The 13,746-nt window shown below is 49.7% G+C and overlaps 1 protein-coding gene across 2 annotated transcripts in view; it reads right to left on the bottom strand.

The window, feature by feature from the left end:
• The window catches only part of TMEM150C (transmembrane protein 150C), a 79,928-nt gene extending 66,382 nt beyond the window's left edge, over positions 1 to 13,546 (bottom strand). The window contains exon 1 of one of the 2 annotated variants that reach the window (XM_021101873.1): positions 13,528 to 13,546. The gene's annotated coding sequence lies outside the window, so the exon portion shown is untranslated. Of the gene's footprint in view, positions 1 to 9,979; positions 10,876 to 13,527 lie in introns of those variants that run through there. The other variant, XM_003357106.4, reaches the window with a different exon arrangement.

Below are 13,746 nucleotides of genomic sequence, written 5' to 3'. Positions count from 1 at the left end.
AAACCAATATTTCCATTGCCATAGAAAGTTCTGCCGGACAGCGCTGATATAAAAACATCCCTTCAGAATACTTTCTGGATGATTATATTCATTTTCTGCTAATCATGGGCGAGTCAGGGTGGCCTTTTTTTTTTTTTTTTTGCCGTTTCTTGGGCTGCTCCTGTGGCATATGGAGGTTCCCAGGCTAGGGGTCGAATTGGAGCTGCAGCCACCGGCCCAGGACAGAGCCACAGCAATGCGGAATCTGAGCCTTGTCTGCAACCTACACCACAGCTCACCGCAACACTGGATCCTTAACCCACTGAGCAAGGCCAGGGATCAAACCCGCAACCTCGTGGCTCCTAGTCAGATTCGTTAACCACGGAGCAACGACGGGAACTCCCCAGGGTGGCCCTTTAAACCTCTCCCTGGGAGTAACAACAAAGAAAGGAACTCTATGCTCTCATGAACAAAAGCTTTTCTGAACCATTCCATCTACGTAGTAGAGCAGCAACGGCTCTTCAGATATTTTGACTGTGACCAACAGTCAAAAATATATTTTATAGCACAACCTTCTGCACAGAGATATGTGTATGTAACAGAAATTTAAAGTTTTACAAATCAATATCTATCTTTGCTACATATTTGGCACTTGGGTATTTTATTATTCTATTCCATTCTATTTTCTGTTTCATTAAAAAATATATACCTACGTAACTGTTCTCATAGCCTTGGTGGCCTACAGTTTGAAAAACCACTACATGGAGCTATAAGTTGTCCACACAACCGGGGACTCGATTTCACAAGGCAGAGTTAATAGCCAGCTAAATAATAATTACCAGGTAACATGTACTGGACACTCACTCTATGCCAGGCACTGTGTGCAATGTTTTATATTCACCGTCTTACTCAGTTCTCACAATAACTTGGTGAAAGAGTCGTCCAAGAACCATGCAAGGGCTGAGGTCTTCTTTGCACAAGTTCGCCTTCCGCAGTTCCGTGGATGCTGGCCGAAGACTCCTGGGTCAGAGACAAAGGACTCTAACTCTCAGAAGAGCGGTAGCCAGAGGAGCAGCACTTCCTTGCCCTCGTTCCCCGCCTCTAATCCCTGGAAGTGTCAGGAGGGCCCTGTGACCCCTGCGCCTGCGGTGAGTGGCATGACTGGAGAGGAATTCCGAGCTGCGAGAGCTCGAATCTCTCACAGCCGATGTACGCACGTCTGCCCTTGGCGTCCAAGGGCAGCGCTGTCTCTCTCATCCAAGACTGCTTCCTACACACACTTCCTTGAAAAGCGTCTAGAATGAAAGGACAGTCAGTGCCTTTCTTTGTAAGACCGGTCGAAATGCATGGGACGCGTGGAGAACTGTCTCTCAAGAGCAGGAACCAGATTTCTCCCTGTTTTGTACGGGAGGAAATCATGGCTTAAAGGGGATTAAGAAACTTACTTAAGGTTACAGCCCAGGACCCAGATCCACACGACACCTAAGCCTCTGCTGACGACACCTTTCTTCCCAGACAGTGGACAACGAAATAGGAGCGAAGAGAGTTATTCATTTAGTCATTCAGGTATGAATTCGTCCCTACAGGAAGCAATTAGTTATAATTCGTAATAGGCCATTTTTTTTTCACATCTTAAGAATTCCATAGGCACTCAGATGAACAGGAAGGAGTTGGCAAGCTCTTCCTACATAGGGCTAAGGAGCAGAGACTCGCAGTCCTGGTAAGTAAGCCTGGAAAAAGAGCATGTCAGGAGCTAATGGAAAATATTCATAGACTAAAAGAATGGAGTCTATACATCATCTCTCTGTGATGACTATGGTCACGCCAAGACTCTAAGAAATAAATTAGGTGACTTCCAAAGGCTTTTCTAGCCCTGAGATGCTCAGTAGGGAGCAGTTATCATCCCGAACAATCCTCTTTAAGTTTCCATGTGACGACATGAGTTAAAATCTACATTATGAATAAGGGAGAAGTAGCTGAAAAAAAACCTTATTATGGGCTAGGGACCATGCTAGGGGGTTCACAAATATTTCCCAACAGCTAAGAAAGAATACCGTTTCTGAATTGCCAACTTTACGGCTCCATAAGTGCACATCCACTTGGTTCAGTGGCTGGATCTTAAAAAAAGTACAGTGTACCACTATTTGATCTCAATAGCGTCCTTTCCCCAAATCAGTTACTGGAAAATTGTCTTCATTTTTACATGCATACGTATACAATCAACATTTTGTTTCCACTTCTTTTTCTAACTCTTTTAGGTGGTAGGTTAGGTTGTTTATTTGAGATTTTTCTCATTTATACAGTCAAAATTTTGGTATTTAAATGGCAACCCACTCCTTTTCATATAATCAATCTTAACGCCACATCGAAGCTCAAATTAAAGTGGAAAAACACCAATCAAAATGTCACAGAAAAGATAATCAGCTTTCTCAAGAACAATTCTATTAGCTGCTAAAATTACAGGGAGATAAATATGGTTCTTATAAACGCTGGGCTGTCATTGACAAGACTGGAAACTTTTTCAAAATGACATACTTTTGAAGTCTAGGGGATGTGGGAACGCTAATGCCACAAGGAAACTGTCACACATCAGTTAATATTCCTGGCACCACACGTGGGTATGTTTTAGTCAGTAGTGTTTCTACATAAATACGCTTTGTTTCAGTGAAAAGTAGAACTTAGAAATTCCAGGAGTTATATTTCCACTGAAATTCCAGGACAATTATACTATAGACTTCCAATTCTAATTCACAAACACTCCCAGGTCAGTAAAAAACTATTTCTATCTGGACTGCTTTACAATGATATCAGCATTTCTTTCTTTCTTTTCGCTTTTTCCGCGCCACACCACCTGAGGCATAGGGAAGTTCCCAGGCTAGGGATTGAATAGAAGCTGTACAACACCGGATCCTTAACCCACTGAGCGAGGCCAGGGATCGAACCCGCCACCTCACGGTTCCTAGTCGGATTTGTTTCCGCTGCGCCACAGCGGGAACTTCGGCATCAACATTTCTTAATTAACACCTTTTCACTCATGAATCAACAGAACGAAAAAAAAAAAAAAACAATTTGAAAGACTATTTATTAACCATCCCAGTTTAAAAAATACAACACCCGTTTTAGCTATGTACAGTTTTAATTTATGATGTAAAACTTCCAATTATTACCATGTAAAATATTTCCTTGGCAGCTAAGTCATCACGAGGGTGAAACAAACCCAGGAGGACGTCTACTTCGTTAACAAATGAAACGTCTGATGAACAGCAAGGCTGTGCTCTTTTTGGAGGCATTTATGTTTATGTTCAGTCGAAAACCATTATAATTCATTATAATTCCTTCAGAGTTAAATAACACCATTTAAACTCCAGGCTAATTTCCGATACTGCCATAGTTAATCACAATTACTTCCTAAGTTTTGTCTACATCAGCCTAAAAGCATTACACGCCTTTCAATGTTTTGTCAAAGACACCTCAGCACCTCACGCCTTTGCATTCCACTCCAAATCTTATCACTGTCCTCAGAGATGGACGATTCGGAAGCCTTGGACAAAATCTGCATATCTGACAGAATTTTAGTATGTTAGACACACTTCAGTATGTTAGCCTCTGTACTTTTTTCTTTTTTGTGTTTTTGAGGGCTACACCTGTAGCATATGGAAGCTCCCAGGCTAGGGGTCGAATCGGAGCTTCAGCTGCCGGCCTACACCACAGCCACAGCAACGTGGGCTCCAAGCTGCATCTGCAGCCTACACCACAGCTCATGGCAACGCTGGATCCTTAACCCACGGAGCAAGGCCAGGAATCGAACCTGCATCCTCCCAGACACTATGTTGGATTCTTAACCGTGCTGAACCACAAGGGGACTTCCGCTCCTGTACTTTTTAAAGCAGAAAAGTAACCACATGGACAGGCTGCTGCCTCTCCTATTCTACCCGGCAAAGTCTAGGGACAAGTGATGGCTCCTAGTTAGTCTGACCTTTAAGGAAAACCGAAAGCTACTTCCTAAATGAAATTAGTTTTACTTTCTAGATTGCACGGGGGTGGGGGGGGGAGATTTCCAGCCTCAATTTTAAGACATCTTCTTTTATATGAAATCCTTACAACTATATTGTTTTCCATCTGTCATACTGAAAATAGACCGTGAAGCCTTTACAGGCAGAAAGCGAGTTTGAAAAACAAACATTGCAGAATGAAGTAAAAAAGTGTGTGTGTGTGGGGGGGGTTAATGGGATGGACACGTCTATTCAGACCTTTGGTGACCCTTTGCTGTCAGCCAGCTTGTGCAAGTTCAAAGTGATGAGGAGGAAGGAAGACCGCGCTCTTAGCCTCTGGGATAGCCGGGTCTCTTCGGGCCCCGGGCTGCCTGTCCAAGGGCATTGACCTTCAGAGGCCACGGGCTGGCAGAAGTGAGGTCCCTTCCAGCCTAAATGCGCCATGACGCCCCTCTCCCTGTCAGGCCTTGTCTCACACAGAACACAACTGTCAGCAGTTCATTTCTGCACTTGGGCAAATGCTCTCCAAAGCTGGAGTCTCACGGGCCTGCAGATGCCCATCTGTGTATCATTACTGCGCTGCACCATGGGAGCTGAGTGGCTGAACGTGCGGGCTCTGTTGCCAGACCGCCCAGGGTCAGCATTCAGCAAGGAGCCTGGCCTCAGACCAGTGTCTCCCCAAGTGAGTCTCCGGCCTAGTTTCAGAGGCAGTATTTTGCATCATGATCCAGTAAACACACACACACATTTACATAATACTAAAAAGAACAACAGCCACAGCACATGCCAGTTCCCAAGCTAGAGATCGACTCAGAGCTGCAGCTGCAGGCCTGCACCACAGCCACGGCAACGCCACCTTTATGACCTATGCCAATGCTGGATCCTTAACCCACTGAGGGAGGCCAGGGATTGAACCTGCATCCTCACAGAGACTACGCTGGGTTCTTTTTTTTTTTTTTTTTTTTTTGTCTTTTTGCCTTTTCTAGGGCCGCTCCCATGGCATATGGAGATTCTCAGGCTTGGGGTCGAATCGGAGCTGTTGCTGCCAGCTTATGCCAAAGCCACAGCAACGCGGGATCCAAGCCGAGTCTGCAACCTACACCACAGCTCACAGCAATGCCGGATCCTTAACCCACTTAGCAAGGGCAGGGACCGAACCTGCAACCTCATGGTTCCTAGTCGGATTCGTTAACCACTGCGCCACGACGGAAACTCCCCTATGCTGGGTTCTTAACCCACTGAGCCACCATGGGAACTCCTCCGTAGTGCTCTTGCTCACCACTTTCCATTGCCTCGTGGTCCTGTGCTTGCGTACAGGGGGAAACAAACGTGTCATCAAATCCTATAACCCTCTCACTAAGAAAGATGCAGGGGGCCAATCCTCATTCTGTCATACATCCCATTTCACTAACAAAAAATGCTGATCCTAACCTATTAAACTGATTTCATGACTCAAGACATGTGGTTTGAAAAATACTATGGTAACGCGTTGTGTGAAATTTTTTTTTGGAAAACATCAACCATAAAAAAGTTAAATAAGTATGTGCATCTCATCTTAGAGACTCTACCACGCTGTTGGGCATTATAATCTAAAAAGAAAAAAAAAAAGATTATATGGAACAGGTCCTAAATTTACTCAAGCATCTCCATCTCCTCGTGGGATGGACATTCTTTTGGGAAATGGTATCCTACAGTGTTAACATCTTAAAGGGCAGAGACAATTCGGGGGTTAGTGTGCACAAACACCTCTGACAAGTTTCTAAATAACGGATCGAGGGAGCCCCTCCCAGAGAAGGCGACCCCCCAGGACCCCGGCTCTGGCCTGGGGAGAGGCGTCTGGGGTACGCAGGCTGAGCGAGGGAGGATCACTCACCCCAGACATATGAGAAAAAGTCTAATTAAAACCGTGGCCCTCTTGATGGTCAAAGTAATGGCTTTAATGAAAGCAAATTAATTTAAAACAGCATGGTAGATGCTGAGTAAAACTCATTCTAGTGGTTTTACTAAATACAATGGTAGGTTATTTTTAAGGGGCTTTGTTCATGCTCGGGCCTGGGCTAGTGGGAGGGTCTGGGTTGAGGCTAAAGGAAAGACTCCGGGCGGGAAGGGCCCAGGGAGGCAGAGGGGCTTCCGCAGGGACTCGTGGGTGCAGGACAGGGAGGGGGGCTGGTTGCGCATCATCCTCGACCTCTTACCCCTCGAAATCTCCGTCCCCTTGAATTAATGAAAAATGCAGAAACTGGCTCTAAGGACGTGCAAAGAACAAGTAATAAAACAAGCTCAAGAACACGGAGGCATGGGGCCAGCATCTAAACAGCTCTGAGTGGTGCTTATTTCTGTGGCTAGTAGACATGTGGAAATGCAAAAGGGAAACTTTATTTTCAGAACAGAATTGAACTTCAGAATAACACATCTTTGGAGTTCCTGTTGTGGCTCTGTGGTTAACGAGCCCAACTAGTATCCAGGAGGATGCGGGTTCGATTCCTGGCTTTGCTCAGTGGGTTAAGGATCTGGTGTTGCCGTGAGCTGCAGTGTAGGTGGCAGACGCGGCTCAGGTCCCAGGATGCTATGGCTGTGGTGCAGGCTGGTGGCTACAGCTCCAAATGGACCCCTGGCCTGGGAACCTCCATACACTGCAGCCGGAGCGGCCCTGGAAAGACGAAAAAAAGAATCACACACTTTCTTCAGAGTAACTGCAAGTATTTTTTCAAAACAACAGGATTACAGAGTCAAATCTTAACTCCTGGTTCTATGAATGCCAATCTCTGCTTTCTTCTAATGAAGGATAATGGCCACTAAGTGTTATCTGTGCAGGAAATGGGTGGAGACGAGTTAAAGCTGGACTATCCAGTAGGGTAGCCACTGGTCTCATGTGGCTACTTAAATTAATTAAAATTAAATAAAATTTAAAATTCAATTCTTCAGTTGCACTAGACATGTTTCAAGGGTTTGATAGCCACCTGTGGCCGCCATGTTGCACAGAGTATAGAAGAGCCCGTTCCTGTGGGAAGGTTTACTGCCCTGGGCTGATCTAGGGAAAGGCCACCCGCAGACATGAAAAGGAAAACTTCATTTCTCCCTTCATGAAGAGTTCCAAGTACTATCTAGCAGAGCTGGCTCGACTTGCAATACTGAGGGTTGACTCTGAAGGCTACTGCCAAAGATTTCATTATTATTTCAAAATATCGTCCCGAAAGGCCAGTCTAAAATCTCTTCGCATTGAGACTTTCCATTGCTCCAAGTTCTCTTTCAAGATCCAAATATGCCAGGAAATGATATTCTGTGATAATGACTTGTTCACGTTCCACTATTTATGAGCTAGCTTAAAAATACTTAGAGCAAATGATGAAACAAACAAACAAACACGAAGATACATGGGCTCAGTAGCTCCAGGAACACAAGTTTATGTTCAAGTAAGGAGGGATGCAGGTCCATTGTTACCCTTGGGAGAAGGAAAATATTTATGATGCATCTGGGCCTTTCTTAGCCTTTTCATGAACTTAGACTCGGATTCAGTAACATGTGGTCCTTGTATCACATTTGGAGAACCCCAGCACAGCTCTCATTTGAGCCTCGCAGCACCTCGTCACTGCTGTGGTGTGGATTCTGAATGCTGTAGATTCTTCTTGCAAAGGGGAAGACTGAGAGCTAATACATCATCTCGACAGTGTCTGTCTTGCCTAATTGGTTACTGAGCTGATCCCAAGTGGCCAGAATACACTGCAATCAAATGGCTGGGATTGCAGGGGCCCCAGGCTTTTCCTCCTTCATGACTCTGGGCTGCCCTGCTAATCTGACCACGGTACTGCAGACGGGCACCCAGCGCCCGGGGAAACCAAGAGGGAGGACACCAGGGTGTAGCGTCAAGCACTGTCACCCTTCGTGACCACAGAGCGGATAGAGCGAGCCCCAGAAAACCCTGCAAGGGCATCGTAAGCATGATGGTGGTAGTTCTAGAGCACAGGCTAAACACAGCATCACCACAGACATTAAAAAAAAAGGAAGGGAGGAAAAAAGAAAACCACTCCACAGAGTAAACTATCTCCCCAACAGAGGAACCCCTGAAAGGCATTTGATGAGAAATATGTGAATGAAGCAACTGCTATAAAGACACTTTAATGTCAATTTAAATAATCTAAACAAATTGCCATCAGTTAATGGCCGATTATAACAAACACGCACTTCCCGAAGACTTTAATATGTTTGCTCAGTGTCATGACATCGACCAACTGTCACTATTATCAGCCAAACTGCTTTGTCCTTTTATTTACCATCCCTGGTTTTTGAACTTCCAACTTGGGGAGCTTGCAAAATATTTATTAACTACTATATAAATAGAAGACACCATTAAAATTCCTATGCTTATGCCTTGAAGATTAAACTCACATTTCTAGTTCATTAAGAGATGGTAGCTATAATTAATCTTAGAAATGTGGTGTCTCTGGGATACATGGAAGAAAAGTTTAGGATTTCATGCTTGAGAGCAGAGAGACTGTAAAATTCTCTGATCTGCAAAGATCACATACATGAGCCCAACAATCTTTCCTTGAAAACTTGAAGTAGGTCAACTTATTAACTGTTACCATGGCGCTTATACTTCCACATCTGCCTATGCTTTTGATGAAGGCAGTCCGGAATCGAGGTGCAGCCCTGCATTATTAAAAATCTGCCTTCCACTCAAGCAGAGAAATAAAGATGCAGATACTCCTATTATCGTTGAGGCTATGCTATTGGGATAGAGCCAAGAACTTAAAAAAATGTATTATTGATATATATGGTTCCCTATCAGGATGTCTGCTGAGGAGGTGGGAGCAGGTTCATTCCAGGAGAGGGGTTTCCATCCCAACTGGGTTATGTTTCCACATTCGTGGTCACCTCCTGGCTCAGCCGTGAAAGACCGTCCGGCCGGAATAAACCTGACACCCCCACCCCCAAAAAATCCATGGAGTGTTGGGGTATAAGAAGTGCGGTGGAGGTAGGCGTGGACGGAGGAGGGGGATGAATACAGAGAAAAGGCATATGCATTTAAAATAGGAAAAAACCTCTCTCGATCTCCATTTGATTCGTTTAAGGAGGAGAAAATCACTCAGCAAGGAGCAAATCTACAGCCCCAAGCGAACGCCTCTTTCACTGCAACGGATGGGCACACAGCCTCGGTCGGTCACCCACTCAGCGGCGCGTCTCCCTGGCGAAACCGAAAATCCCATTTCTTCCCAAGAGTGCCCCGGGAGAAGGAAAGCGAGCACGCGGACCCGGGGCGGAGGGCTGTGCCTGGGGCAGGGGACGTGGGCGCCTCCCTGCCGACCCCGTGCCTCCCGGGCAGCCCGACTCGGCTAACGGGAAAGTGAACCGCCCGCGCCAGGGGCACCGGGAGGCCAAACTTGGGGTCGCTCGCGATCCGAGGGCGCCCGGCCGCAAAAGGCCCGGGGATCGGAGGGGGCGGCGGGTGGGGACACCTGTCCAAGGACGGGACCCGAGCCGCAGCCGGCGGGCGGCACTGCGGCGGCGGGGACCCCGGGACGCCGCCGGCCACCGCGTCCGGCCCGGGAGGCGGCCTGGCTCCCGGGCGCTCCGGGGAGGGGCCGCAGCCGCTCAGGGCCCGCCGCCCGGAGGACCCCGCCGCCCGAGCCCCTCTGCGGCGCCCGCCGCCCCCGGTCCCCGCCTCGGGCCGGGCGTGGGGCCGGGCCGCCCCCCCCCCCCGGCTGCCCGGCGGCCCCCGCGCCGAGGACGGGTCGCCGCGCCTACCTGCTCCGGGGCGGCGGGGCGCGGGGCGGCGGTCGCCTCGCGGGGCCGTGACCTGCGGCGGTGGCGGCGGCGGCGGCGGCGGTCGGCTCGGCGAGGAGGGCGCTTCCTTCAGGAAGGGGTGGGACCTGCCCGCCCGCCGCGCCGCCGCCGCCCGCCCCCGACTTATTCTGGGGTCCCGGCCGCAGGCCTCCCGCCGGACGCCGACCTCCATCCCCGGGTCTCCGCCGCCCCCGCTCCCGCCCCTCGGGGCCCCGCATCGTTACCCGGGGCCGGAGCCGCGTGCAGCCGGGGGAGCCGCTTCTTTGCAAAGGCGGTGTGGCCGCGCTGGCCCGGCACTCCTCGCCCAACAAAAGGAAGGACGGCTCTGGATCCTCCGCCTGGCGGTGATTTATTCCCGACCTGCTGGAACTCGGGCCGCCTCCCTCCGGGCCGCACACCTAGGCGTGCAGCACGCAGCAGCGAACAAGCGTTTTCGTGCCGGGGGCCGAAGGCGCTCCGCCGGCGCTCCGCGCTCTCCCGCGGTTTCCCTTCATGCCGCTGAACCAGCCCCGGCCCACTCCGGACCCCGGCGGTGAGCACGGCTCCGAGGCTGCCCTCCCGGGGCCAGCGGGCCCTCGTCCGCCCAGGCTCTCGCCTGAGTCTCTTCGAAAACCGTGTGCATCAGCGTCGGAGGAGCTTCGCCCACCCCAGACCTCGGCCGGCCAGGGGCCCCGGGTCAGGGACGGCCCGCAGCCGCGTGGGTCCGTCCTGTATTTATCACGCGCTCGCCGTCGACCTCCCCTCCAGACAGGCAGCGAGCCGGGGCTCCCACGGCGGGGTGTCCTTTATCGCTCTGTCTTCATCAGGCTGACCTCCATTCTTTCGGGGGCCTACGGACTGCAGCTGCCTCTCCTAATGTGCTGCCCGTCAAAGGCCACAGTTCAGATTCTCCAGTTCAACGTTCCAGAGCTCCCCTTTCCCCCCGCGACCCACTATTTTGTGTATATTGATTTGTCCTTAGCGTTTTCTCCCGTGGCCACTGGACTAGACTGTGAGCTTCTTGAGGCCACAGGGACCTGGCCTCTTGTTTCCCTCTCACTATAAGGAATGGGACTCAGACATCCGGTTAAAACAGCATGAACAGAACTTTAAGTCGCCTGCTGAAGTTTGTGGGCATTCGCCCATGTGCATTTTTCTAAGGAGAGTGACCACAGCTCTCATCAGACCCCCATTGTTCTGTGACCCCCACCCCCACCAGGCAGGTCTGTGAATGAGCCCCCGCTCTGACTGAGGACCCCCTTCTGACCTTCGACCTTCTATGCCATACGTTTCCCAATGCCATGGCAGATGGAACCCTCTCGCTCCACCTGCTAGATCCATTCTTTGGAAACTTCTGGATCCATCCAAACCATCAATGATTTCTCTCAACTCTGTCTGCACGTCTGAATCACCAGTGGGAGCTGCTTTTATTTATTTATTACTTATTTTCTTTCAGGGCTGCACCTGTGGCATATGGAAGTTCCTGGACTAGGGGTGGAATCGGAGCTACAGCTGCTGGCCTATGACACAACCACAGCCACTCCGGATCTGAGCTTCAGCTGTGACCTACAGCTCATGGCAACTCCGGATCCTTAACCCACTGAGCGAGGCTGGGGATGGAACCTGCATCCTCATGGATACTAGTCGGATTCTTAACCCACTGAGCCACAAGAGGAATTCCATCAGTGGAGCTTTAAAAAGCACAAATCTGAGTGTACCTCAGACCCTCTAAGTCAGCACCCGAGGGCAAGGAAGCGGCGAGGGGAGGGGGAGACAGGGCTCCGGGCACGTTTACAAAGAGCCACAGGTGATCCTGACATGCCCGTGATGAAGTCACTGCCGCTCTTGGGGGGGTTCCCTGTTTGTGAAAGGTCCTTACTCGTCCTTCTCTGTAAGAACGGATCAAGATCACCTGCGCTGTGTTTAATGTAGTTGAAATTTTCATTTTCGCTTAGAGCCACGCCCACGCGTGCTTAAGAAAGCGGCCCGAGTTTGTGAAGACGGCAGAGTCGGTGCCGTTTGTCAGCAGCACGAAATCATTGCCACCCTCATCTCTGCATGTCCATCCAAATAAACCCAAGGAGTGGGATAGATTGCATTCCTGACAGCGATCTCGACAGCCGAAATATTAGGTTAAAATGCCGGCCATGAAGGAGAGACGGTTGCTATAAGCAGATCCCTTTAATGTCATGAGAGATCTAGGGAAGCTTCAAGAGAACTGAAGACAAAACATAAGTTTCTCCATCCTTTGATCTTTCCTTTACTGGCCTGGGCATCCCACCCGTTAACATCCATCCACCGCGAACTCCACACGGTCTTAGATGTTTAAACCGGGTACAGGTGTGAGAGCAAAATACTGCCCCGGAACTGGTGCCCTTTTATTTTTTCCTTTTCTTTTCAAACCCTTGTGTGGAGGGCTGACTTTCACTAGATCACAGCAAGGGAGCTGCTCTGCTTCGCAGGAAACCTGACCCAGACGCAGGTCATCTATAAATAGTTAAGCAGCTGGTTCTCTCTCTCCATTGATTGATTGATTGATTGATCTTTTATCTTTTTGTAGGGCCACACCTGCAGCATATGGAGGTTCCCAGGCTAGGGGTAGAATCAGAGCTGTAGCCGCCGGCCTACACCACGGCCACAGCAATGCAGGATTCCAGCTGCATCTGCGACCTATACCACAGCTCCCAGCAACACCAGATCCTTAACCCACTGAGCAGAGCCAGGAATCCTGTGTCCTTATGGATACTAGTCGGATTCGTAAACCACTGAGCCATGATGGGAACGCTTTGGTTTTTTTTTTTAATTGCTTTTTAGGGCCACACTTGAGGCGTAGGGAGGCTCCCAGGCTCGGGGTCAAAGCAGAGCTACCGCTGCTGGCCTGCGATCTCATGGTTACTAGCCAGATTCGTTTCTGCTTCACCACAACTGAAACTCCCTATTTATTTTTTTAATGTATGTGAAGATCTGTGTTCTAAAATGATCTGTCGACGGCGTTCCAGAATGCTTCAGGCTTTGAGGAAAGGGCCAACGAGGGGCCAACAGGGTTGAAGGCCTGGAAACGGATGCCGGCCGCGAACTTTGTGGGTAGATGGTAATTAGCCCACGGGGACAGACGACTCGCTCCACGGGAGCACGTGAGGGACCCAGTGACTCTTGACACCACGGTGCTCCACAAAGTCCACCGACCTAACTCTCAACCTGGGCATCCATCCGTGTGGGTAGGGGCGGGGGCTTCTCTGCTACAAGTGAGCTTGCTATTGAACTGCAACTACAGGACTTGCAGCATCACCAAGGAATTGTATATTCTCTCGTTTCCTTTCTCGCGGGTAGCCAGTTTCTTGTTGTTTAAGATTCCAATCACTTCTTTATTCAGTTGGCAAAACAGACTGGAGAAGCACAACTAATATACAACAGTCCCAGGATTCCAGGAATCCCTGCTGCTGGTCAAGTTGCAGTGAATCTCGTTATGATAATGATCTCTGTGTGAGGGAATCGTGGCCAAGCCTTACCCACCCGCGCCGAGCCAGGGAGAGTCTCTACAACAAAACTGTACAAAGTTCACCGAAATGGCATTTGATCTTTGCCAACCTCTACCTATTAAGGAAACCTCACGGGTAATTGGAAAGCGAGCGAGAATACATTTGGTGACAGGATGTTAAATGGGAGCCACTGTTTATTTCTGCTTTGACAGAGGCCCCCAGAGAACAGGTGCCCGTCACTCTCACATCCCAAGCAAGGTGCAGGACCACCAAGCAGGGCTGGCAAAGGAGTGTGCCCTTAACTTCCCGCTTACCTTGAGGGTGTAAGAGAGTTGAGGCGGAGGCTGCCCAGACTGCTGTGGATGAAGAAGGCTTCCTATGGAAGGAGTTGTAGAGGTTCTAGAAGGTCCTTCCCATGCACCCCACAGGGGGAGGGCAAAGGGAGCTCTTCCCTCCCCTTGCGTCTGACGAGAGGCACTTCAGGCCGATCTCTGGGAGAGCTCGAGATGCGTCGCCTGCAGTCTGGGGCACGC

This window comes from Sus scrofa, chromosome 8 (assembly GCF_000003025.6).
Source record: "Sus scrofa isolate TJ Tabasco breed Duroc chromosome 8, Sscrofa11.1, whole genome shotgun sequence".
NCBI classification, from domain to species: domain Eukaryota; kingdom Metazoa; phylum Chordata; class Mammalia; order Artiodactyla; family Suidae; genus Sus; species Sus scrofa.
The sequence above is the reverse complement of the archived record's forward strand: the minus strand, read 5'-3'. Positions and strand labels throughout refer to the sequence as shown.